The sequence below is a fragment of the Lepidochelys kempii genome, chromosome 6, assembly GCF_965140265.1.
Source record: "Lepidochelys kempii isolate rLepKem1 chromosome 6, rLepKem1.hap2, whole genome shotgun sequence".
NCBI lineage: Eukaryota > Metazoa > Chordata > Testudines > Cheloniidae > Lepidochelys > Lepidochelys kempii.
The window spans coordinates 119,767,295-119,792,617 of NC_133261.1; the positions used below are offsets into that span (position 1 = coordinate 119,767,295).

Below are 25,323 nucleotides of genomic sequence, written 5' to 3' on the forward strand. Positions count from 1 at the left end.
TGTCCTAACTGCTTTCTCTTTCAAAATTTGTTCTAAAGCCTTGCATACAATTGAGGTCAAACATACAGGCCTCTAGTTACGTGGATCACTATTTTTCTTTCTTAAAAATGGGTACAATATTAGTAGTTCTTCAGACATAGGATACAACCCCTGAGTTTACAGATTCATGAAAAATCCTTGACGTTGGGCTTGCAATTTCATGTGTCAATTCCATTAATATTCTTGAATGGAGAGTACCCGGGCCCCCAGTTTAGTCCCATTAAACTGTTTGAGTTTGACTTCCACCTTGGATGTGGTAATTTCTATCTCCATATCTTCATTTCCATTAGCCACCTTGCCATTACCCCTAAACTCCTCATTACGCTTATTAAAAACAAAGACAAAGTATTCATTATGGGGTTGAGCCTTTCCTAGATTAATTTTAATCTCCACCCCATCCTCAGTGCTTAGCAGTCCCACTTCTTACTTGTTTTCTTTTTATTTATGTGGCTATAGAACCTTTTACTATTGGTTTTAATTCCCTTTGCAAGGTCCAGCTCTGCTTGGCTTTTGGCAGTTCTCACTTTTTCCCTACACTTTCTGACCTTCAGCAGGTAGCTGTGGTATCTGAATGCCAAGTTGTATATTACAGATTTCTTGGTGTGTCTGGGTTGTAGCTGGATTTGTGGAGGTAAGTGTGGTGATCCATGGGGTTTTTGTATATAGTCGTTTGTAGGGTTCCATTGTTGAAGCTGATTGTGGTATCTAGGAAGTTGATGCTGGTGTGGGAGTGCTCTTGAGAGAGTTTCATGAATGGGTGGTGGTGGTTAAAGTTGTGATGGAAATCTCTGAGGGAATATAACTTTCAGGAACAAGTTTCAGAGTAGCAGCCATGTTAGCTCACTTCATGCTGTAGCTCACGAAAGCTTATGCTCAAATAAATTGGTTAATCTCTAAGGTGCCACAAGTCCTCCTTTTCTTTTTGCAAATACAGACTAACACTAGTACTCCTTTCCTTTCAGGAACAAGTTATTTGTGAAGAAAAATCATAGTACAGTAAAAATGATCCGTACAAGAGTCTCTGATGTCCTCAACAGTTTCATTAATCAAACTGTCAGAGCACCTTTGAACTTTGGGGACTCTAATTTCATTTTGGCCTCTTACTAAAAGTTACATTATTATGCCAGCTCTGCAGCCGATCTTCCAGATGCAGAATATGTTCTTGATTAGTGCTTCATATTTAGCTCTGTTCCTATCACAGTTCTTTTCTGAATATCATCCATGCTGATTTTCTAAATTGAATCGTCAAACAAACAGCTGCATTTATTTTAATTGTAACAACAGAACAGATTATTCAGACTCTCCAGTTATAGTTCTGCTAATTATTTGTATCATAACACTTGAAGCAGTGGACAACAGCATCCCCATTTTCCATTTGTGGAGTGCCTTTTTGTGCCAAGTAATCTGAAGGAGTTCTACAAAAGATGTAGACCAATTTATGAATGTTCTTGTCAGTGCCAAACTAATTAAATTGAGTTTTCAGTTTTGATTTAAGGAGGACCCGAGCGCCAGCATCCTAGACACCTCTAGACAAGGAGTTCACTACAGACATTGTGGTTAATGGCTGGAGAATTGGCCGTTAAATATGGGAAGCTTAGGAACTGTAGTTAACTTGGTGTGCATTGGATGACCTCTCCTGGACTTTGATGTATAATGGATGATCAGAATTGAGAGAGAGAGAATATGTATGTTTTAACCTCAATCCTGAAGGGCCTTAGAGGTCAATCAGAGCACTTTGAAACGAATGCAGAGTCTGAATGACAACTAAGGTAATTGAGCCAGAGGTAGAGTTCTGTGATTGTTCCATCTGGTGCTACTCAGCAGCAGGAGTGCTCATTCTGTGCCAGCTGTTGTTTTGTTAATTGTGCATGCAGAGAGAACAGCGTAAAGGGCACTAATAGAGTGTGACCAGGGCAAAACATAGCGATGAACATGGAAGTACAGAATTATCGATTTCAGGGAAGGGAAAGATCTGTAAGACTATCCCCCTGGCAGTGCAGGACTTCCACACAAGCACCAGACACGTGCAGCATACTAATCAAGCGGCCCACCTTCAGTGTCCATGAGGAAGCCATTTCTGATCACACTTACAGCCAGCGTTCCCAAGGTGTACAAACCGGAGGATTATAAACCGGTTTGTTCTAGTCTGGAGCAATGAGATAAACAGAGGCAGCAGGCTCAGCCCCTGAGGAGCATCCTGCGTTACTCGGTAAACACACTGATAGGAACACACAGCAACTCTATCTGAGCTTTGCGGGGATTCATATCCAGAGCTCCTCAAAGAGAAGGTCAGCATGATGCAGGTGGTAAGGAAGAGTGGAAAATGGGAAAATCATCCAGAACCAGAGGGGAGCTTGTAGGATCCCTTCCCCCCCGCTACCCAACTTCTGATTAGCTAATGGCTAGCACACAAGAGACTCACAATTAGAGCTCCCTTTACTCTATTGTATAGCCAGATCCCTAGTATCCTCTCCTAGAGAGGCTCAGCCTATTGGCACGTAACACAAAAAGCACAGGGATTGACTTAACAAGTGCAGAGATAACTGGGAGGGATACGACAGTTCACCAACCCATCGTCCCAGTTAGCCTTCCAGGCTCTGTCAAATGTGCAAGCTCCTTGGGGATACCCCTACCAAGATTAACACAAAGGTGGGGCTTCCTTGCAGAGTCACCGTTTACAGGATTCCTTGGAGCTAGGTTCTCAAGGTGCAGGCGTGATGCAGGTGTGCCCAGAATAATGGAAGAATTGGATCCAGCCATTCCTTTGGGTGCCCTCAAACCACCCAAGATCTTTGGCACTTCAGCAGGCTTTATACTAGAGCAGCACATCTGCTCAGCATGGCTGCCATATCACTAATATCTTTCAGCGCTGCTTTCTTCCCTTCATGAGGCAAAGCCTGGGGCTCCCTTTTCAAGGGAATACCCCCCACCAGGGGTTGGGCCCACCTTGTGTTTAAACTCTCCAGATCCATTGTGTTTTCTTCCCTTTGTCACAGACAGCATTCTAATTGATCAGTGGCTTTCCCTCGTGGCTCTAGTGAGTCTCTCCTGGCTATCGGCCACTCTGCCTAAAAGAAAGGTGACAGCTGCAGTGCTCATGTTCCTTCCCCTCTCCATCCCTAAGGGAAAAAGGCTCCCCACTAATTGATGCTGATTGAAATATAAAGTATTTCTACAAAAAATCAGTAAAATAGATGTCTTGCTCCACTAAAAGCTTTCTGTTAGATTAAATTTTATGTTTATGGCTTATGTACAAACTACCTTTCCAGTGAGGTCATTGTGCCAGGGGCAATTACTGACATTTCCACAAAACTTTATTCCCTTGACCGTATAGAGTAAAACACTGTGAGTGGCAGCCCTGTAGCCAGCGCACCTGGCTAAAGTGTGGCCCATCCATAAGAGTGAGGTAGTCATCCATATTGAGGTAGTCATGAAGTAGTCTTTATTCTATAGGGATGCAGCCACGTGTCCTGTCATAGAATGTTTCATCTTGAACTGGGCAGTCATCAGCAGTTGTCAGTTCACAAGAAGAAAGATCATTGTGTGCAGGAAGCTATACTCTCCGCAGAAGGCTCCACCATATTAATGTGGAAGGTGGCTCAAATCTGTTTCCAAGAGTGGTTTCCCTTCCTAACAAGCTGCCAGTGCATCTTTCAGTCAGGCAACATTGACAAACGCTGGTGGAAAGATTTCGCTTAAGCATCCTAGGGATACCTCTTAAAAACCTGAGGTTATTTCAAAGACCATGGGCCATGTTGGCTACATTTTCACTGATGTGTGCAGCTGTCTCTCTGGGTCACAAGTAAGAAGCAATGTCTGAGATCACCCAGTCTCAGCCCATCTCTAAAGATGGGGACCTTGAACTGGATTCAGAGGCAAGTGAGAGCCAGTGAAAACACTCAGCCCCATTGTGATATATTTTCAGCAGCCTGTCCCACGCAGGATGGGCTGCCAGATTTTGCATTAGCTAGAATTTCTGCCTGGAATCTTTGTTCCTCCCATAACTAATTATTTGACCTTCCTCTGGTCAAAGGTTGATATTGACTCAGCAAAGCAGGCATGACTGCTCCATTTGTATACATCTAAAATCACCTTGTTAGAAAAATACACTGGGTTTTGGTGCATCAGCTCATAGCAAAGGCAGATTTGATACAAAGAGACTGGCCTCGGTCACAGTTCAAACAAATGAACCTGTGAATCTGAAGTTTTGCACTTTAAAATAAGTTATTTATGACTGTTCATTTCCAAACAAAAGTGGTTATGTTCTAATGTGCATGCAGTCAGAAATTCATAGTTTTTACCAAAATGACTGCAGTAAAAGCATTTCAGTAATTATGGAAACCTTGGAAAGGAAAAAGTGAATAAACAACATCACTTTTAGCAGCTTCTGTATAAAGCCAGAGTTTGCTATAGATGAGTTAATAGAACATCCCAGATATCACTAGATAGATATCCTACCACTATAACATTTAAGGAAAAGCATTTTAAAGATTCAAATGAGTGTACATTTCCACCCTATCTAAAGTAAGAGAGTAGCTCATTTTTGGCAACTTTAGATTTTTCGGCTCTAATGCTTGTTTGGAAAGGAGTCTCTCCCCTTTAGAAATCAATGCATTTACTGAGATCCTTTTGCACGTGTTGCTTCCAAATAGAAACTAAGGGTGAAATCCTCCTGCCCCTCTTGCGTACCAACTGAAGGCACAAAACGCAAAGCAGCCAACAGAGACTTTGCAGTCCCCTATGCACCACAGAGCTGAGCTCCTTGCTGATTCCTGTTTCACATATAATATTGAGGTAGTAATGGGCAGTCAGGGAATGATGGGGTGTGGCTAATAGCCCTGTGAACAGAACGGATCCAGTGGACAGTGGACCCATCTACCTCCAGTCCCTCCCTTTGACTAGGGAGGAGGAGTCCATGATAGTCATCCCCATGTTGTCCACCTGCTCAAAGCCTGTTTACTTGGGCTGCCTGTGGGAGGAGTGGGGGGTGTGAATTTCACCCTAGCTGACCGCTATGAATGACATATACAATAGGGAAGAAGATAAATAATTTTAAATTGATCGCGTTTATCCTTTCAGAGAGTAGGGCCGTGCCCCAGGAGCAGAACCACAACTGCTGCACACATTGAAAATTCCAGTTCCACTCCAGACAGATAAATGTGGCACAAAATGCATTGGAGGCTGAAATGATAAACTGCTTAACTAACATGAGCAATGGACACATGTTTGCTGGGATGAGTATTAAGCCCTGTAGACTGGTGAAATCAAGCTGTTCAGCTAATTCAAATGCTTTAAATTGGAGTTTTCTTTCCACTTATGTGGGCTTGTTCATTTTCTTTTTGCCAGCCTTTAAAGTGATCACAGTGCATGAGAGCCTCAACTGGTGTAAATGAGCATAGCTCCCAAAACATCAGTGAACCTACAGCACCTTACACTGGTTGAGGATCTGGCCCAGTGCACATGTGTGTGAGTTTGCTCTTGGTAGTAACAATTGTGTTTGTCTTGGGGACAACAGCAGGTAGTTACGGGCACGTAATAAATACGGTCAAGCAGATTAGAGATTGCATTAGATATACATTAAATGTACTGTGATTGGGGCAAGAAGCTTAATGAGATAGTGATATCCTTCAAGATTAGCTATTTTTCACAATCAAGGTGTATTTTTTTTTTACTGAAGAAAATGTTTTACACTGCTACTAAATGAAAAATCTGACAGGAAGGGGGAGCAGAAAGCTTGTTTGGCTGATACCTGAACTCAAGCTCTGAACCGGTTTGCTGAGGTAGTCTAGAGAATCCTCTTTCAAGATCCCTGACTGGTTAGTCTTGCTCACATGCTCCGGATCCAACTGATCACCAGATTTCGGGTCAGGAAGGAATTTCCCCCAAAATCAGTTTGTCAGGGACCTTGGAGTGGGTTGGCCTTCCTCTGCAGCCTGGAATGGGAGACACCTGCTGGGATTGCTTGGGCAGATCTCACCTAAACAATTCTCTGCCATTGCCAGGGCCTCAGGCACCTTAATCTATCCTGTTCTCTCCTGGTTTCACACAGTTGACTCTCACAAGGAATGAAGTACTTTGGTCTAGCTAAAGTCTTTGGGCTTATTATATAGGGATATCTGAGTGAGAATTAATGGCCAGTGTTATACAGGAGGTCAAGGAGATGATGGAGTGCTCCCTTCTGACCTTAAACTGTATGAACCTTTTTGAGTTACAAGGAAACTGTACTGTAATGTTCTGAATATTCACATTGTGAGAAGCATTTCTCACGATGTATAAAAGGTGAGATGTGTTTAAAAATAACAATATGAATTACAGTTGATATCTCTGACAGCGTGGGTGGGGAGATGTCTGGCTTGGCAGTGTGAGGACGTATTGTCAGAGATGTTAAAACTGCTCCCCAGCTTTATCAATTAAATGCAGAGATGGGCCCTCAACTTTGGGCTGTCTGAAATCCTGATCCCAGTTTTCCAGCTTGAGCCAAACTGTAGTGAATAAAAGAGATCTTATGGTCAACCTTTATACAATAAGGGTTTTTGTTTTTAGGGGAACATGGGTAGGGCACCATCTTGACAATCTGGAGACCTTGATTCTATTCCTAGCTCTGCCATTGACCTGCTGAGTGACCTTGGGTAAGTCATGTGACCTCTCTATGCCTTGGTTTACCCTCTGTAGAAAGGAGCAATGATACTCGTACAGCTTTGTAAAGTACTTTGTGGCCTAGGGAATGAAGAGTGCTAGATTGGTGTCAAGTATTATTATTATTGGGGTTTAATTTATGGTTAAATCAGTTTAGTTTGCAGATTCCTTGGCATCTCTCTTCGCGCTATCACAAAAGTGCCATTTTTCAGCCAGATGGCTGCCACACAGGAAGCTTAGCTAAGGCATGTCATCTGCAGTTTCAAAATGACAGTTCCCAATTTGCACTCAGCGAGAGGACTGTGTGGATATGAAGGATGCTGCACTGAGCAAACTGGAGACCGCTTTCTTTGAAAGGCTTTTTTCTCCTCAGTGATCGATTTTTCTAAGTCACAGCCTGGATCACCTCTGAACCGCAGCAAAATCCTAATCAATTAATGCTGCTGTGTGTTGCAGCCACCAGCTAAGCCTCGTCCAACTGGTGCCAATAATGGGTATTGATCCCATGGCAAGTGTCAGTTTGTTAGTGCCATATGTGCCTGATTTGTTTGTTTTGATGCTGTTCAATGAATGCCTCCTCCTGCTCCTGGGCTGGGTAGGGGGGGAAAAGAAAGCCCCAGGCTAATTATTAAGCCTTGTGATTCCCAAGGCAGTAATGCTGATGGGCTGCTGATAATTGAGCGGTAATCTCTCAAGTGCGTCAGGGGCTGCTCATGCTCCGACTCAGCTTATTGAGCGGTTGTGTCAGTTAATTCAGTCAAAAATTGCTTCACAAAGCCATAGAGCCCATTTTTTTATTGTGAACAAGGGCCGAAGGTGCTGTGATTCTTCTTGGTTATACAGTCCAAGGGTGAAATCCTGGCCCCACTTAAGTCAGTGGCAAAACTCCCATGGGTTTCAGTGCTGCCAGGATTTCACCCCAAGAGTTCAAAATCCCACCGTGTTCTACAGGAGCAGCATGACTCTGTTTCTTACAGGAACTCAGTAGAATTCTCCCCACAAAGCAGGAAATAGGCTCAAGACGGGAGGACAGCAAGACTACTAAATGGATGAATAATCCATGGACTAGATTTTCCATAGCTCTTACTTGGCCACTCAAGGGAATAAAGGGGCATAAAGCCCCCCTGCCCTTTGCTCCCAGCTGCAGCTCCAGCTCTGAATGTGGGGATAAGGGGCGAGCAAAGGCTGACCCCCTGATACTCCCTATTGTGAGAAAGTGGGCAGGAAGGGAGAGAGAAGGGTGGGGAGTTGGAGGAGATTTGGGTCTGCCCTCCCTCTTCCCACCAGTCAGGCACACAGTAAGGGCTTGTCTACACAGGGATGTTATTTTGGAATAGGGCAAGATGTGCATTCAAAGAACTATAGCTATTCCAGGATAAGAGGGTCCACACAGGGAGTTGTTCTGGAATAGCTACAGTGGAACAGTTATTTGGAATATCTTTTTCAGTCAATGTAGATAAGCCCTAAGTTGCATCCTGAAAAGAGAAGGAGTGACTGACTGTCCCACATCAGAACAAGGGGGGCTTAGGGGAGGAATTGTGCCTCTCTGAGTCTCAGTTCCATAGGTACCGACTCTGGGGGAAAAAAAGGTGGGCGCACCCACTGGCAGCCCCCATCAGCACCTCCCACCCACTGGCAGCCCTGCCAATTGGCGCCCCCCCTCCCCCCCAGCACCTCTTGCCCGCCTCTTGCTCAGCTGTTCCACGGCGTGCAGGAGGTGCTGGGGCACACGGGAGAGGAGCAAGGGCGGGGAGCATTGCAGGGGAGGGGGTGGAATGGGGCAGGAAGAGGCAGGACAGGAGCATGGCAGTGGCAGGAAGAGGCAGGGTGAGGGTGGGGCCTTGGGGGAAGGGGAGGCGTGGGGGTGGGGCCTGGGGCAGAGCCCAGGGCGGAGCACCCCCCCCCCAGCAAAGGGGCGGGCAAACTTTTTGGCCTGAGGGCCATATCAGGTTTAGGAAATTGTATGGAGGGCCGGTTAGGAGAGGCTGTGCCCACCCCCCCCCCGGTTCCCTGTTCCACCCACCTGCCCCTGCTCACTGTCCCCTGACCGCCCCCAGAACCCCTACCCCTGACTGCGCCCCCAGGACCCCTGCCCCCCCCGCTCACTGGCCCCTGACTGCCCACCCCAGGACCCCTGCCCCATCCACCCGCCCCTGCTCACTGTCCCCTGACCGCACCCAGAACCCCTGCCCCTGACTGCCCCCCACTGCCCCATCCAACCCCCCTTCTCATTCCTGACTGCCCCCAGAACCTCTGCCTCTGACTGGCCCCCGTCGCCCCATCCAACCCCCCATCTCCTTCCTGACTGCCCCTCGCAGGACCCCTTCCCCCATTCAACCCCCCAATCCCTGCCCTCCGACTGCCCCGACCCCATCTATACCCCCACCCCCTGACCACCACCCTGAACTCCGCTGCCCTCTGTTCAACCCCCCCTGCCCCCTGACTGCGCTGCCTGGAGCACCGGTGGCTGGCAGCTCTACAGCCATGCTGCCCGGCTGGAGCCAGCCACGCACCGCGCACCACAAAGCCCTGGGTCAGGCCGGGCTCTGCAGCTGCGCTGCCCCAGGAGCTCACAGCCCCCCTGCCCAGAGCATGGTGCCGGCTGCGAGGTGAGGTGAGGCTGCTCGGGAGGGGGAACAGCAGGGGAGGGGACAGGGACTAGACTCCCGGGTCAGGAGCTCAGGGGCCGGGCCGGAGGGTCCCTAGTTTGCCCACCTCTGCCCTAGCACATTAGGAAGTCAGCGCCTATACTCAGTACCCCCCTGCACCTTCTCTCGGGACCGCGCAGAGACATGCTGCCCCTTACTCTGGGCCGAGCCTAATGTCTAGATCTAGCCCTATGTGAGGATTGAAGCATTTCAGGCGTGAGCAGGTACATCTGACAGGGCATCACCGTTCTGTGCTTGGCTGTTACATTACTGTTTAAAATAACAGTGGCTGTTTGTATGTTGAGTTTCCATCGTATTGTCTATCCGAGGTGCAAGAAGCACTTCTTCAACGTGCCTTCAGAACTAGAAATCCAGAGTACAGCAGGCATCAAATACAGCCATTAAAATTAAAAAACAAAAAAACAAAAATTGCCCCCCTCCCCCCAGAGAAGAGGGGAGAAATCCACGTTGTCAGATGTGAGTCGTGTTGCTTAGGCACAGATAGCAAGCGATGGGTATGGCGTAAAAACCAAAATAGGTCAGAATGGCCAGTGGCAGTTGCATTTCTCTGCAAAGTGAAATGAGCAACAATGAGAACAAATGAGTTTTCCTTAGAGGGTGCAAAGAGCAGTGTGTGTTACTTTAAAGGGAGGTTGGTTTGATGTCTAAACATATGTGATGTGAGACTTTCCTATCCTCACAAAATGTGTTTGCAGTAGTTCAAGGAACTTAACATTACCCAAAAGTGTGTGTGTGTCGGGGGTGGATTTTGTTCCCTAATTTAAAAGCATAGCATATCTCTAATTAACCCTGTTCTGATACCACTTTTAGGATCCAGTGTCCATCCCCCAAGATAGCGGCCCAATTCATCCTTACCCTGCACCTTGTGCAGACATTTACACCAGTGCAATGTGGGTGTAAAATGATGCTGTTCTGATTTGGTGGCATTTCACATCCAGTTTGCACTGGTCTAAGTGAGTGGTTCTCAACCTTTTTGGGCTCAGGGACCCATTTGGAAACCTTGATAGCCTGTTGCAGCCCAGTAAATAGCCTAGTGCAAAAAACACCTGGTTACTAAATATTTCTTACCCCCCATATATAATATATACATTAACATAATAAGTACTGAGAACTTAATAGGTACACTGTGCAAACCATAGTGGTTGCTCCTGCCCTGTGGGGCTGGTAGGGCTCAGCTCCCTGCTCTAGGTCTTGTGACCTCCGGGGTTGCAGTCCCACTTAGGTTTGGCTCAGCTCCACCAAGGGGGAGCCAGCCAGCCATCTTGTGTGAGTGGTGTGGTGACCTGGCACACAGGGTCACAGTGCCACTCACTCAAATTTGGCCTAGCAAGCCCCTCCGTCATCATGACGGAGGGGCAGTAGGGCCAAACCTGAGTGGTGCCGTGACCTTAGACACCAGATTCCAATGCCTGGAGCTGGGAGCTGACCCACGCCAGTTCCATAGGACCATTGCTTCAGGAGCTGCCACTGTGGGGTGACTGCAGTGCAAGTATGGGGTGGGTTCTGCACCCCCCACCCCCTCAGGGTCTTCCACATCCTCGGGGGCAGGACCCAACCTCCTCCCCTCCTGGGCTTCCCACAAGACCCTTTGACACATTCTGGTGACCCAATTTTGGGTCGCGACCCACAGGTTGAGAAACCCTGGCCTAAGTGACTCAGCACAACATAATGCTTGTTTTCACTGCTGTGTTAGCTCAAATTATCCATACTCCACTCTTCTGGATTTAACCTAGCCTGAGTGGGAGCAGCGCTGCTGCAAACCTGTACTCAAGCTGTACAGAATAGCTGTGTTCCCACTGTATTACCAACTGCAGCATCAGCAGTATGCCACCTTCAACCCACCCCCCTGCTTGCTTGAGTTTAAAGCATCACTTAACTCAAACTAGAGATTTTTGTGTACCCCTGGGAGTTTGGTTAGGGGCAGCACTCAATTTGCACCTCGAGCTAACACTGCAGTCAACGCAAGCCTATAGAACTGGGCCCTTAATCTTAAACTGAATTCCCATGAAAGGGTAAACCTTTAATTGTATTTTAATTTAATCTCTCAGCCTAGGCACTGTGGAATATACAGGAGAAAACTGAAAATAGCTCCTCCTTCCTACTAGCCAGTGGTCGACCTCTCCCAGTTGTTAAATGCTTTAGCAAAGCATGTGATGCATGGGACTGAGATCACAGCCTGTTCTTCAAGCTAGATGTGTTTTGAAATAGTTCGGTAGAAATTCAGATCCCCATCAAGCATATTGACAGACAGGGCCAAATTTCCAACTAGCCTCTCTCAAATACACTTGCCTGTTTGCAAACCAATCACCCTCCTTTGCTCAGTCTGTGTGCAGGGATGCCTCTCTCTGAGTTCAAGTGGGTGCCATGCAAATTGGTCATGAATGCGGATTGGAAAGTGACTCAAAAATTTGGTCCAAAATATCTAATGGCTACAGCACAGAGCAAGTAGTAAAGCGGTGATGGGGGGTGTTGGGCTCCTGTAAATTGCCTGAGAGTGGCTATTGTGCAGTTCTCCTGGTCGGTCTCCCCCAGTTAGAACCCCTTCCTTACTTAGAGTGTACCTTATATGTCCTGAGTGTTGCTTCAGAAATGAGATTAACCCATTAGAGGTTTTTAAGTCTCGGCTTGACAAAGCCTTGGCTGGGATGATTTAGTTGGTATTGGTTCTGCTTTGAGCAGGGGATTGGACTAGATGACCTCCTGAGGTCTCTTCCAACCCTAATCTTCTATGACGTGCTTTCCAACACGTGTTCTTAAATTCCCTTTGAAAGGTTTTTTTCAACCCCTTTGCCCGCTAATGACATTTGCTTTGTTATTTTTGATGGAAATCTTCATACCTCTCCCGGTCAATTTTTTAATAGTTTACAATGAAACTATATGAATATGGTTTCTCTGCAGCAAAATTAAAATGTCCCTGGCAGGAAGCCTTTTTTCCTTTGCGTGCTATAATATCTGTGAAGTCAGGATCAATGAAAATTTGCAAAAAAAAAAGGTTATTATCTACAGCTTCTTTCAAGCAACCAGCAGACTAAGCCACGGAAATCTTCTTTTCCTCCTAAATCCAGCATGAAAGATTCTTCATGAAGCATTCCTATTCTGGAGATTAACTAATTGCACAGTAATCAATCATTTTCATTGCACAGTCACATATAGTGATTTCTTCCCTCCCTGCAAATGGAGCAATGTTTTAAAGGCAAAACACTGCTCTGGGTACAGGAGGATTAAGCAGAATTTATTGGAGAGCAATTAAAATACTGGTTAGAATAATTTGTTTTTAAGGCTGACTTTCACATCAAAGTAAAGATATCTGAAGAGTACACCGGGCTGAAGAACAATAAAGCCGTCATTTCCATCCATCCATTATGCATCCCAGGAATTTAAATTAATAGAGTGAGCTAAGAAGTCGTAAAGATTTACAGGGGAGCGAATAGAATGAAGCAGCCTCAAGCCGGAGTTTGAAATAGGAGTCCAGGTGCTGCATTAGGAAAGGAGCGCCGGTGATACCGCAAGAAGTTTGCTTTGGTTCTTGCAGCTTTAGCTTTCCTTCATTTCTGCATGTAAAGGCCAAGTCCTACTTGTGTGTGTAAAAAGCTGAGTCACAAGGACAGGCAGAGCAACTGCCCTGTGCCTTCTGCTGGCCGGGGAACCCAGCCAGTGCAGGATTCTAAATGACTGGCCACTTCAGGGCCCAATCCATCCCGTGTGGGAAGACTTCCATTGATTTTAATGGAAGTTGGCTCAGACACTTAATGCACTGCAGCGTTCTTTGCTGCTGCTTTGCTGTTGTCACAAATTGTATGGTTGTCCTTCTGCTGGCTGCATCTGCTCCTTTTGGCTTGAGAACTTGTTCTCATCCCTCCACCCCTTAACCGTAGCCCCTGTGGCTGCAGAGGTCCACTCACTTGGCATTTGATTTAGGTCTGTAGTGTAGACCTGGACTTAGTGTGGGCAGATCACTTAGTGTTTGTCTACACAGGGACACTCAAGAAAGTTAATCTGAATTAACTGAAGATGAGAATTTAAAGAGGATTAGCCCTGGTACACACTATAAACCTATGTCAATATAACTACGTCCGTCGCTCAGGGGGTTGGAAAATCCACACCCCTGAGTGATACTAACCAAATTCCCAGTGTAGACAGAGCTCTGGTAGCTACCACCTCTTGGGGAAGTGGAGTACCTATGCCAAGGGGAGAAGCCCTCCCGTCCATGTAGGTAGCATCTTCACTAAGTGCTACAGCAATGCAGCTGCCTCGGTTCATCTGCACCGCTGAAACACTTTAGGTATAGACAAGCCCTTGGTTGACTGCATTTACCCGTATGCATATTCGTATTCAGAATTAAAGTGACCTTAATTCGATTTAGTTTAATTCACTTCTAGAGGACAAGTCTGTACTACAAAATTGAGTTGACCTAAGTTACATTGACTTACAGCCACTGAAGTAATTAAACTGCTTTTGGATGTCCACACTATGCTGCTTGTGTCAGCAGGTGCATGTTCTCACCAGGAGTGCTTGCATCAATTTAATTGTCAGTGTGGGGCATTGTGGGATGGCTTCTGAAAGGCAGCAACAGTCGATGTAAGTAACGCAGCTTCTACACTGACACTGCATCGACCTAACTACATCGACATAAGCACTACGCCCTTCGCGGAGGTGGAGTTATTAAATCAGTGTAGTGGGTGAGATACATGTGTAGACACTTACAGAGTTAGGTCTATAGTGTAGACCAAGGCTAAATCAGATTTTGGCCACTTTAATGCTGAATAAGTGTCCACACAGAGGTTTGATGCAGTTTAGTTAATACACTTTAAAAGATAGTTTGGATTAACTTTTGTGAGTATCCCCATGTAAACAAGCCCTTAGCCTCTCTGTGACTCAGTTAAGGGGATAATTGTACTTCCATACCTTACAGAGCTGTTTGAGGATCAATACTTCAAACTGAGCCACTCAGCTACTATGGTGATGGAGACTTTATTAGAACCATAGCTAAAGAAACATTGCCGTTTAATTTCAGAACAGGATTTTCAAAAGTGTCCAGTGATTTTGGTTACCCAGTTTGATCCAGCCATTTCATGGCCATGTGCGCTCTCTCTTCACTGGGAAGCCCATGAGTGTCCCAGTGAACAATTAAAAAGTGTGTGCAGCTGGCACTGATTCAAGCTTTCCCTGAGACTGGAGGTAAGGAGGTGCTGGAATGTATTGTGAACAAGATCACTGAGCCTGCCTCACCAGACAAATTCCATTTTAGGTGGCATCTGGCCTTCACAGGTGGATGCTCAGTGCTTTTGAAATATCAAGCCCCTTTAAGGTGTCTCAGGCTGGTCACCCAAAAATGAGGGCACTTCTGAAAATCTTGATCTATCCAGCCAACCAAGATCCAATGACCGGAAGTTGAAGCAAGACAAATTCAGACTGGAAATAAGGCGCAAATGATTAACAGTGAGGGTAATTAATCAACACAACAATGTATTAAGGGGTTGTGCTAGATCCTCCCACACTGGCAATTTTTAAATCAAGATTGGAAGTTTTCCTAAAAGAGATGTTCTAATTCCAACAGGAATCAATTCAGGGAAGTCATCTGGCCTATGTAATACAGGTGGCCAGACTAGATCATAGTAGTCCCTTCTGGCTCAGAATCTATGAGTATGTCTCTCGATTTTGCTACTGTACTTGTTACCATGAAAAATGAGAGCCATTATCTCACACATGTATTTCCACACATTTCATTTGACTAGGTGCAACCATGTGTTATATTCCATAAGAACAACAATTCAACATCCTAGCAATAGGAAGTTATCACCTGGCATGAAATATATGTCTTTTTTAAAGCTTATTGTAATCCATCCTTCCACTCACTCACCATATTCTTCTGAAAAAAGAAAAGGAGGACTTGTGGCACCTTAGAGACTAACCAATTTATTTGAGCATGAGCTTTGGTGAGCTACAGCTCACTTCATCGGATGCATTCGGTGGAAAATTCTGGGTGGGGTTTCTGTCAGCCCCTTGACAATGTATTTCAATGTGCTAGCGAGACGAATTGACGTACTTAATAAGAAAGTAGCAGTGGTACCAAATGATACAGTCTGATGATAGCTACTTCCGTTTTTCTCCAAGTGGCTGACAGAAACCCCACCCAGAATTTTCCACTGAATGCATCCGATGAAGTGAGCTGTAGCTCAAGAAAGCTTTTGCTCAAATAAATTGGTTAGTCTCTAAGGTGCCACAAGTCCTCCTTTTCTTTTTGCAAGTACAGACTAATATGGCTGCTACTCTGAAACCTGTCCTATTCTTCTGTTTTATCTCCTGAACTCACCGATTCTGTGTCCTTTGTAAGTAGATCCAGGTGGCCTTTGAAAATACTTTTGACAGTGGTGGTACTGAGACCTACGGGGATGGAGGGAATAGTTACTTGCAAGGCATGTTCAAACAAGGGGAAGGACAAGGGTTACATCGCAAAGTGGTGGACAAAGCTATCAGTTCATAGATACAGCAGAATGGATGGAAAAGAAAGAGCCGTTGCATGTCCCAGGCTTGAACTAGTTTTCTCATCCTTCATTCCTGCTTCAGACTTCAAGGTTTGTCTTTAGGTTTGGTTACACTGCACTCTACCTGCTGGGAATGGCTCTGTAGCAAATGTAACTATTGCTCAGTATTGGTCACAGCAGGTAGAGTCTCTGTTTGGAATTGGCCCAGTATTGGGTTGGATTAACATTCAGCCTGAATTACCTTTCATTACACGAGAGGATGGAAGAGAGATCAGGGTTTAGATAAGCATGGAGAATCTCAGGTTACTGCTCTCTTTACTGTTCCTGCCTTGTAGATAAACAAAACTCTTCAGTTTTGAGGGCTGACAGTCAGTTAACCTTTACTTAACCTTCACTAGCGCAATAGCAAACCTCTCTCCCCATGCAACCCCCAAATAACCTTTCAAAAATAAATACATCAAAGGGAAGGAAAGCAGCAGCCCGGTCTCACAACACAGCTTTGTGTCACCGAGCACATGGTCATAGTCCCTTGCATAAAGGAAATGAATTCTGACACTTAATTCCCATCACGTTAAGAGGTTTAGCACTTGCTATGAACAAGGAGTATGTTTCTTTACCTTGGGAGAAGCACTGTACATAAAGATTAATTTAGTTTCTTCCAACTAAGTTCCTCTGGGGTCTGCTTCTGTTTCCAGTGCTTGCGTTTGGAAATATCAGTGTGTAACCTCTCTTAGAAAGTGTTGAGGGAAGAAGAACTAGCTCTCCCGGTGTAAGTGTTTAAAATAAGCATGTCACCATTTTCCAAGGAATTTCAGCTCTTGTGGTCTATGTAGTATTCTGATTTTTTTAATATTTCTATTCCAGGAACATCTAGCAGCTCCATTGTGCTAGGCACTGTATTCACTTACAGAGGGATGGGCAGTTTCTACCCTGGAGAGCTTGCCATCTAAATAAGCAAGAGGGGCAAAGATAGGATGGGAATCAGAGGGTGAAATGGTTTGCCCACGATCACGCGATAGTTCAGTGGCAAAGCTAGGAATAGGACCCAGGTCTCCTGACTCCCCATCCAGTGCCTTATCAATTGCCTCCAATGAGACTTGAGGTTTTGCCAACATGTACGTTTCAGGACCAAGTTTTAGCAGAGGCAGAGTTGTGTGTGCACATGCATCCGCTTTTTCATGCGCAAAGGCAGGGTTTTTCTTGCACAGAGGTGAGTGTAGGTTGTGCTTTGCTTTCAGAAAATATGGCTCCTTGTGTACAGTAACTGGATACTTCTGGATTTCTAAGTAATTTCTTGATTTCTAACCGCATGGATCTGTCTTTCAAATGGTGAGAGTTCAGTATTCTTCCTTCTTGAATTGAGCTTCTTTCAATCTTGCGAGAGTTTAGTCACTTTACAAAGGCTCACGGCAAGTAGAAAAACGGGGTTGAACTCACCAAAGACCCAAACTCTGCCCTGCCCCTTAGTGGGTTTGACAAGGCAGCTGAGAGTCCAAACCCAGAAGGGAGCATCAGCTAATCAAATTGGACCTCCTGTATATCTCAGGCCACCAGCACCACCCAGCTCACACTAACCCCAACAAGCAAAATCAGATCCAGGTATTGCAGCCCACAGTTACTCTGTGTTCATTCAGCAGTTGGCACAATAGGCCCCCATCCTGGTCGGGGCTTCTAAGAAGGGCTACAGTGCCAGTATAAATAATAATTCTTTGCCTGTGTGTATTGAATTTCTATTTATTGTGGTCTTGAGTTATCCATTGTAACCAACTTCCTGGCTGTTTTGCCCCTTTTCATAGCATCCTGTTCCACAACTGTAGCCACTAAACCAGGGGTAGGCAAACTTTTTGGCCTGAGGGCCACATCTGGGTATGGAAATTGTATGGCGAGCCAGGAATGCTCACAAAATTGGGCGTTGGGATGAGGGCTCTGACTGGGGGTGTGGGCTCTGGGGTGGGGCCAGATTTGAGGCATTCAGGGTGCTGGAGGGGGCACATGGCTGGGGCAAGGGGTTGGGGTACAGGGTGGGGGTGAGGGCTCTGGCTGGGGGTGTGGACTCTGGGGTGGGGCTGGGGATGAGGGGTTGGGAGTGCAGGAGGGTGCTCCGGCCTGAGACTAAGGGGTTTGGAGAGTGGGAGGGAAATCAGGGCTGGGGCAGGGGATTGGGGTGCAGGAAGGGATCGGGGTGCAGGCTCCAGGCAGCGCTTACCTCAAGCAGCTCCCAGAAGCAGTGGCATGTCCCCCCTCCAGCTCCTACATGGAGGCATGGCCAGGTGGCTCTGCATGCTGCCCTGTCTGCAGTCACTGCCCCTTTAGCTCCCATTGGCCATGGTTCCCAGCCAGTGGGAACTGCAGGGGTGGGGGCAGTGTGCGGAGCTCCTTGGCTGCCTTTACGCATAGGAGCCAGAGGGGGGACATGCCACTGCTTCTGGGAGCCACGCAGAGCGGGGCAAGCCCCGGATCCCACTCTCCAGCAGGAGCTCGAGGGCCAGATTAAAATGTCTGGAGGGCCAGATGCAGCCCCCAGGCCATAATTTGCCGACCCCTGCCCTAAACTCTGGCATGGAACTCTGTTAAATAGTTGGTGAAAATCTAGATCTGTAATTTTCCCTCAGGGCCGTTATCTTTTAAAGGGTGACAGGTTGAAAAACACATAGCTCCGTACAAGAGGAATGATGTTAAACAAGACTTTGCCTATATGTGTGCAGCCACAGAAGATGTTAACTGTGGCCTATCTATACAGCAGCTTTTCTTATAATGAAAAGCTATGACCTACCGGCATATCACTTTGTGCCATGATTTCATCAGATTTCACACAATAAGCAGAGTTGGACCAGTGTGATAGTTGGATGGGAAACCTCAAATAATTCCTGCTTGTTGCAGGAAATAGTGTGGATGATTTAGTAGATTGCATTCTTTCCTCTGAGTTAATACTGAATGAATGCCCAGTTGGCAGGGCTGTTTTGGATTTTATGTAAACCCAAAGTCTTGATTAAGTGTAGTCCTTATAAATCTTGTGGCACTTCTCAAAGAATTAACTCTGGCGTCCTGGCCAAACTGCAGCTCAGATCATTTTATTTTCCTTACCTATCATTCTCCCTGCTCTTCCACATAGCTAAAGTATATTTAGTTTCCTAGCTTACATTGTTATTCTGTTGTGAACTATTTATACAGATGCTACATTTCACCCCAGAGCTGGCTGCATTTCAGCAATGGATGAAGTGATTTGTCTATGTAGCAGAGTTCATATATCAGTTTAATATTTGTAAAGCAATTTAGGATCCTTTGTGGGTAAAAAAACACTCTATAAATATGCCTTTAACATATCTCCTTTCAGTATTCTCAGCAGATTTTTCTTTTTAGGAAGTAGGAATTTCAGTAAGCATGCTGAGTACCTGCTTGAAAAGTGATGCTGCCTTCATTTTTCCTTTTGCCTAACTGAGCAAATTTAATATCTAAAATGGATTGGTGATGGGAGAGATTCGCTTAACTCAATCTCCATTTAAAAAATAACAGGATAACACAGTGTCTGAGAGCATTTTAAAAGCCAGTGTTTTTCAAAGGATGGCATTACTGGGGCATTTCCTCACAGCTGATTTCAAGGGGGGGGGGAAGGAGAACACAGGACTTTTTTTCCCAGCTCCAACCTTTTCTTTTTCTCTCTTTCTCACTCTCACACCCCCCGCACCACAATCACACAGACACAGATACACCTTCTTTTACATGCTGCCTGACCAACAGTGTTGTGCCCCCTTTAGGTGATTCTTGTATATTCTTTGAAAAATTGCGGACGGGCTTTGATTTATATTCATTTTAATTTCCAGTCATGTACCACATCCTTGTGATTAAGAATAACAGTGATCCCAGAGACAATAGCCATTGTAGCTTGGATAGACAACGCCACCCTGAAATGGAGAAATAAGAAAAAGTTCATGCCAATGCTAATCTTGCTATGACTAGAATCAAAGAGCCGAAATATTTGGGGGGGAAGAAGGTGTGAATTAGCCTGACACCCACCCTGTGTACCCTGCACATGCCGTAACTGTGATGAAATCTGTCTTTCCTCCCACACACACTGCGTGTGTCAGAAACATGCTAAGCCAGGTCCTCAGGTGATATAAACTGGCATAACTCCATTGAAGCCTATGTAGCCGTGCCAGTTGACATCTACTGAGCATATGGCCTGCAGTTCTGTGTTCAAGGCCTATCCCTATTAAACACCTTGCCTAGAAATAACAATATATAGTTCCCAACATGTACATGGTCTGGGCCAGGAGATGAACTGTGTTGAACTGTCCCTGCTTCAAAGAACTTACATTCTAAAGGTATAAGTAGGTACAAACAAAAGAGAGCTGAAACATGCTACAGTATTTGGTTCTAGATGCACATTCCTTGCACTGCATACCTCAGAACCAGGCTGCAATATTTTAGACACGCATCACACAAACACCAGACTTGCCAGAAACGCGCTCTTCTCTTCTAGATACATATAACACACAGTCTGCACGAGTCAGGAATGTTATTCTTTACTAAATGCATGTTGCCTGCTCGCATGCAGTCTAATCAGTGCAGGGATAAGCTATTCTGCTCTGGGGGCCTATGACATCTACATACACACACTACACATGTCAGGAATATGCTATTGTGTCCTAGATCTGTCTTATTTACACTGACCATAGGACCAGGCTTCAAAGAGAAACTGCTGAGCTTCAGTTCATTTGCTAATTTGACACCATCAGCTCAGGATTTAAACAAAGACTGTGACTGGCTCGCCAACGACAAAAGCAGTTTCTCCTTCCTTGGTGTTCACACCTCCACTGCTAGAAGAGGGCCTCATCCTCCCTGATTGAACTAACCTTGTTATCCCTTGCTTGATTCTTGCTTGCATATTGATACCTGCCTCTGGAAATTTCCACTACATGCATCCCACGAAAGCTTATGCTCCAATATGTCTGTTAGTCTATAAGGTGCCACAGGACTCTTTGCTCCTTTTACTGACCATAGAAAGTGCAAGGAGCTCCCCTTATCTCTCCCCCAATGTTGGCCAGAATCTTGATGAGCGAAGCCTTGTTCCCAGCTGGTGCTGGTGTGAGTTCTAGATCCCTGAAAGGGACTGGGCGAAGGCGGGTCTATGGACTGTGCCTCCTTTGTTGGGTGGAGGCAGAATGGACAGCTCAGTGAGTGTCCAAGAGTGGTTACTGCTCTGGAGTGTGGAGCTTTGTGGGTATTCTGTCTGACTTATCCAGAATTCCCTCCTAGGAGCTCCAGCCACTACCTCTTCCTCCTACTATTAGAGCCCTGCTCAGAATCTTGTCCTGGATGAGCAAGTTATCAGTATTTCCTTCCTCAGTACGATTAAAATCTGATGAAAATTGTGTGCATAATCATCACTTTATTCCCAGTTACAGCAGTCACATTTCCACTAGGACAAAGTGATCCAGTCTGGGGAATCTGTTTATCTGTCTGTCGAGCCTCACAACACCCCTGTGGGGTAAGGAAGTACTATTTATTATCCCCATTTTTCAGATGAGGAACTGAGGCACTGAGAGACTAATCAATGGGAATTAGGTGCCCAAATACTTTTAACAATCTGGCCCTAAGTGACTTGCCCTAGGTCACACAGGAAGTTTGGGGCTGGGAATTGAGCTTAGGTCTCCTGAGTCCTGAGCTAGCAACCAAAGCCCTGGACCATCTTTCCCCTAAAGACCTGAAAGCTAATAAAGATGGCATACTGAAGTCTGCCACACACCCAAACATTAGCTGAATTGCTTTGTCACTCATATGTCACATGTCATACCTTACCAGGCTGGAGCAGCTCATCTCTGGAGCACGAATAACTTTGGTTCACCAAACATTGTACTAACTAGGGGTTCAGAGACTGTGGTGAAGGTCACCTAGAAAGACAGAACCCAAACCCACGTGTCTCAGTGTTGCCCATATCTAATATCCACGTGGATAAGCTGTTCTTGAAAGATGCCTCCCATATATTAAGTAGAGAAGAGCATTAATTTTCTGGAGCTTTGAAGGGTCCACTTGGGGAGGGTAAGGTATGGACTCCGTTAAATCAGGTAGTTGGTCTTTTGGGTGTTGAATTCATGTTGAATCCTGTTCTGTGTTTAAAGTTAACCACTGGCCAGATTCCTTTTGTACTTGGGAGATAAAAAGGAGAATTAAAAAAATCTGAGTAGAATGAGAACAGGGTGTGTTTAGTGTTGGGTGAATTGTGAGTGTTTGGTCCTGCGGGGAGGAAGAGAAATCAATCTCAGTTAAAAACAGGACCATGGTCAATATTGTTTGTGTTCTGTTAGTAATGGGTGATGAAGAGAAAGACGTCACTTTCCTCTGATTCATTCTTGTCACTAATCTACCTTTGCAGCTGCATAGGGGAAGTTTTAACAGTCCGTTCCTATGACTCCAGGTTGTCCCTGTGCAGTAATACCCAGTAGAAGCTGCACCCTGTAATGCCCTGCGTGTAGAGTGAGCCCTGAAAACTCGTGCCTTTGGCAGGAATGGGAGAGCCCTTCCTTGTGTAGCTGTGCCAGGGCTCCTGCAGTAGCAGTCCTTGGGAACTTGGGGGTTGCTCACGACTGCAGAGCAAGATGCTGAAAAGGATCAGAGAAGGACAGGATGGAAAGATGGGGTTGTGATTTCAATTTGCCCTTGCACAAACCACACAGCAGGGCTAGCTGTGGATGAGCAGCTTGCTCATCTTCCATGTTCACAGAGAAGCTCTTCTGGAATTGTTGTTATAGATATTGGTAATACAGGGTACCAGCGAACACTGATTTCATGGTATATTCCTTTATTAAATCCAAAGGCCAAATGATATGTATGCAATTTCTCTTAACACATCTAAACCTCTAAGTAATAAGCAATTAATACAGCCATACAGTAACAAACATTCCTAAGTGTTTGATCAAGAGACTTTTGAAAAGATCCATCCTTGGGGCAACCCACTTATCCTGGCTGGTTCCAGTATGATCAGGTAGGATGTGATAACTATCTTTAGCAAGCCTGACTCTCTTATACAGTATAATAAACAAGTGATGTTATATTGACAATTATTATTTGAGGTGAAAGCCAGGTTTTGGTCAGTTCAGGTTTGCCCCCTTTCTTGGCCTTTTCTTGGCCTTGACTAAAACAAGATATGGCTGTTGGTCCTCTTCCTTTTAGATTATTTTAAAGGTATGGATGGCTACACCTGGTATTTTATCGTCTCACATAGGCCCAAATTTGAAAATAAGACTGGCCTGTTAGAGGTTACTATAAGCTTATTACACCACAACACAACTTTCCTTTGTCTATTAAAACCAGTTTAGAAGCCCTTCTTTTTTTTATCAGGCATATTTTAAGCTTAGCATCCTCTCCAGACCTGTCTTGCTTGCTGTTACATTTTATTTACATTTTTGAATCTATTTTTTCGCAAGGACTTATTACACTTGCTTAGCTGCCTACATTTGTACACAAGTTAATAAGCTGATATATTTTCTTACCCAAGCTAAACTAACCTTAACCCTTTTTATTCTAAAACCTTCCTACAAGCCCAGAGAGGGACTGTGTCTGCACAAGACATAGTCTCTACAGTCCTCCTCCTGGGACCTGCCCATAAACAAAGCCATGGCATAACTGTTACAGTCTAGCAGTCTACAGTCTAGAAGTTTACAGTCTAGCAGGGATGGGGAAGGAAACCTTTGACATCTTTGTGAACCACCCATGTGAATACCTTACCAGTCAACCACTGGGCTTGGTACACCAGCTGTGCATGTTCAATGTTCTGTGGTCAGAGAGATATGCATATGCTCTGCCTAAGTAGAAGGTCTCCCGTGGAAAAAATAACAAACCTCTGTATCTTCATTTAGAGACTGTGGCTTCAATTAAATGTAATTAATTCCCTCTTTAATCAAAGGCACCTTCTATTAAATGTATTTTCTGTCCTCTGTGGCTTGCATGATACAGGTGTTACTATTGCAAGAGGGCAGGCGCTAATCAAGGGCAGCTTCTAAATGAAGATATGAATGTATTGCATCTAGATCAGATGAGTCAGATGAAAGCCTCTTCCAGGAGTCCATGCCTTTTAAACTGGGCTTATAATAAACGTGTTAACTTTCTACATTATTATAAGCAGCTGCATCTTCTAGTGGCCCACAAGAATATATTTACTGTATTTGAAAGGTTTCTGTGAGGAAGCCGTGGGAGCTTTGATGTCCGTGTTGATTTCAGATTATCTCAGTGAGCTAAATTCCTCCCTACTGTAACTCCATTCAAGCCAATGCAATTAAGAAGGTTTCATTTTATGTGAGGCTTGAAAAGAAATATGTGTTTGCATATACAGACAGCTCTTGGAAGTATATATTTTTAAAATATTTAATTACGGACACGTATTACTATGATTTATTATTATGGCCACTGGCGGTGTTGTAATCACTCCCTATCATGCCGCCTTGTTTCACTGTTTTCTTGTATTCTTGTAGTCTCTCTGTCTGTATCCATCTGTCTCGTCTTATGCTTAGATTGCAAGCTCTTTGGGAGCATTGACTGTCTTCTAGTTCTGTGTTTGTACAGCACCCAGCACACTAGTGCCCTGGTCCATGATACTCAATACAAATAATATATTGTCATAAACATAAAAGACTGAGTTTTACTTTGTGAAAAAGTGGAATCAACTGTGCACCCAAAATCTGTTTTAAAGTGGACGTGCTGAGACATTTGATTGACGCGTGGGCCTCACTAATCATTCACACCACAGACTATGGTGCAAGGGAGTTTTCCTGTCCTGCCTTGCAATCGCTTATTCCAAAAAAAAGAAAGAAACCCAAACTAGCAAAATGGGACTGAGACATTTTAACAAAAAGCACTGGGCTCTGATCAGTCTCACCCTTTGGAATGTTTTGTTTAGCAGGCTGGTTTGTAACATTACCCTGGCTTGTTCAGTTCAATGCCTTTAAGGGCACATGCCTCTCAATCACCTTGCATAAGCAAATGCAATAAATTTCATCCATCTCATCCTTCACGCCCGTTCTGGCATTCTGTGACTAAATCTGCTTTAGATGTGCCCCGTTTTGTGTCTATGACTCTCTTTCTGTGACTAGGTCTGTTCCTTGATTGCTACTGATTCACAACAGTTCTCCTGACCTCACTCATGACATCCTTGATTCTTTCTTAGCTTAGGCCACCTTCATTTGCCTCCCACTTTCTCCTGCGATTACCCACTACCAGCCTATCCACATTCTAGTTCTTATGCAGCTTCTGTTTAGCTCTGTTTACAGAAATCCTGTTTTCTCCTAACATACCACATAAAGACCAGTTAATCGGGTCATTGTATGGTTTAGTTCCAAACCAATTCCTGAGCTTGAGCCTTGGGCTCATTCTCCCAGAGAAGCTTGTGGTATGATCAGTGCTTAATTTTTGCCGGGACTTGCCACCTCAGTTATGAAAGTAAAAATATTGCTGGAGCTCTGGCACCTACTTGCTTGAGCCCTGGCACCTCTATCATTACA

At 45.1% G+C, this 25,323-nt stretch overlaps 1 protein-coding gene across 1 annotated transcript in view; it reads left to right on the plus strand.

Annotated features, from left to right (window-relative positions):
• KCNH5 (potassium voltage-gated channel subfamily H member 5) overlaps window positions 1-25,323 on the plus strand; it is a 230,623-nt gene that overhangs the window by 204,025 nt on the left and 1,275 nt on the right. The gene's annotated exons all lie outside the window — the stretch shown is intronic.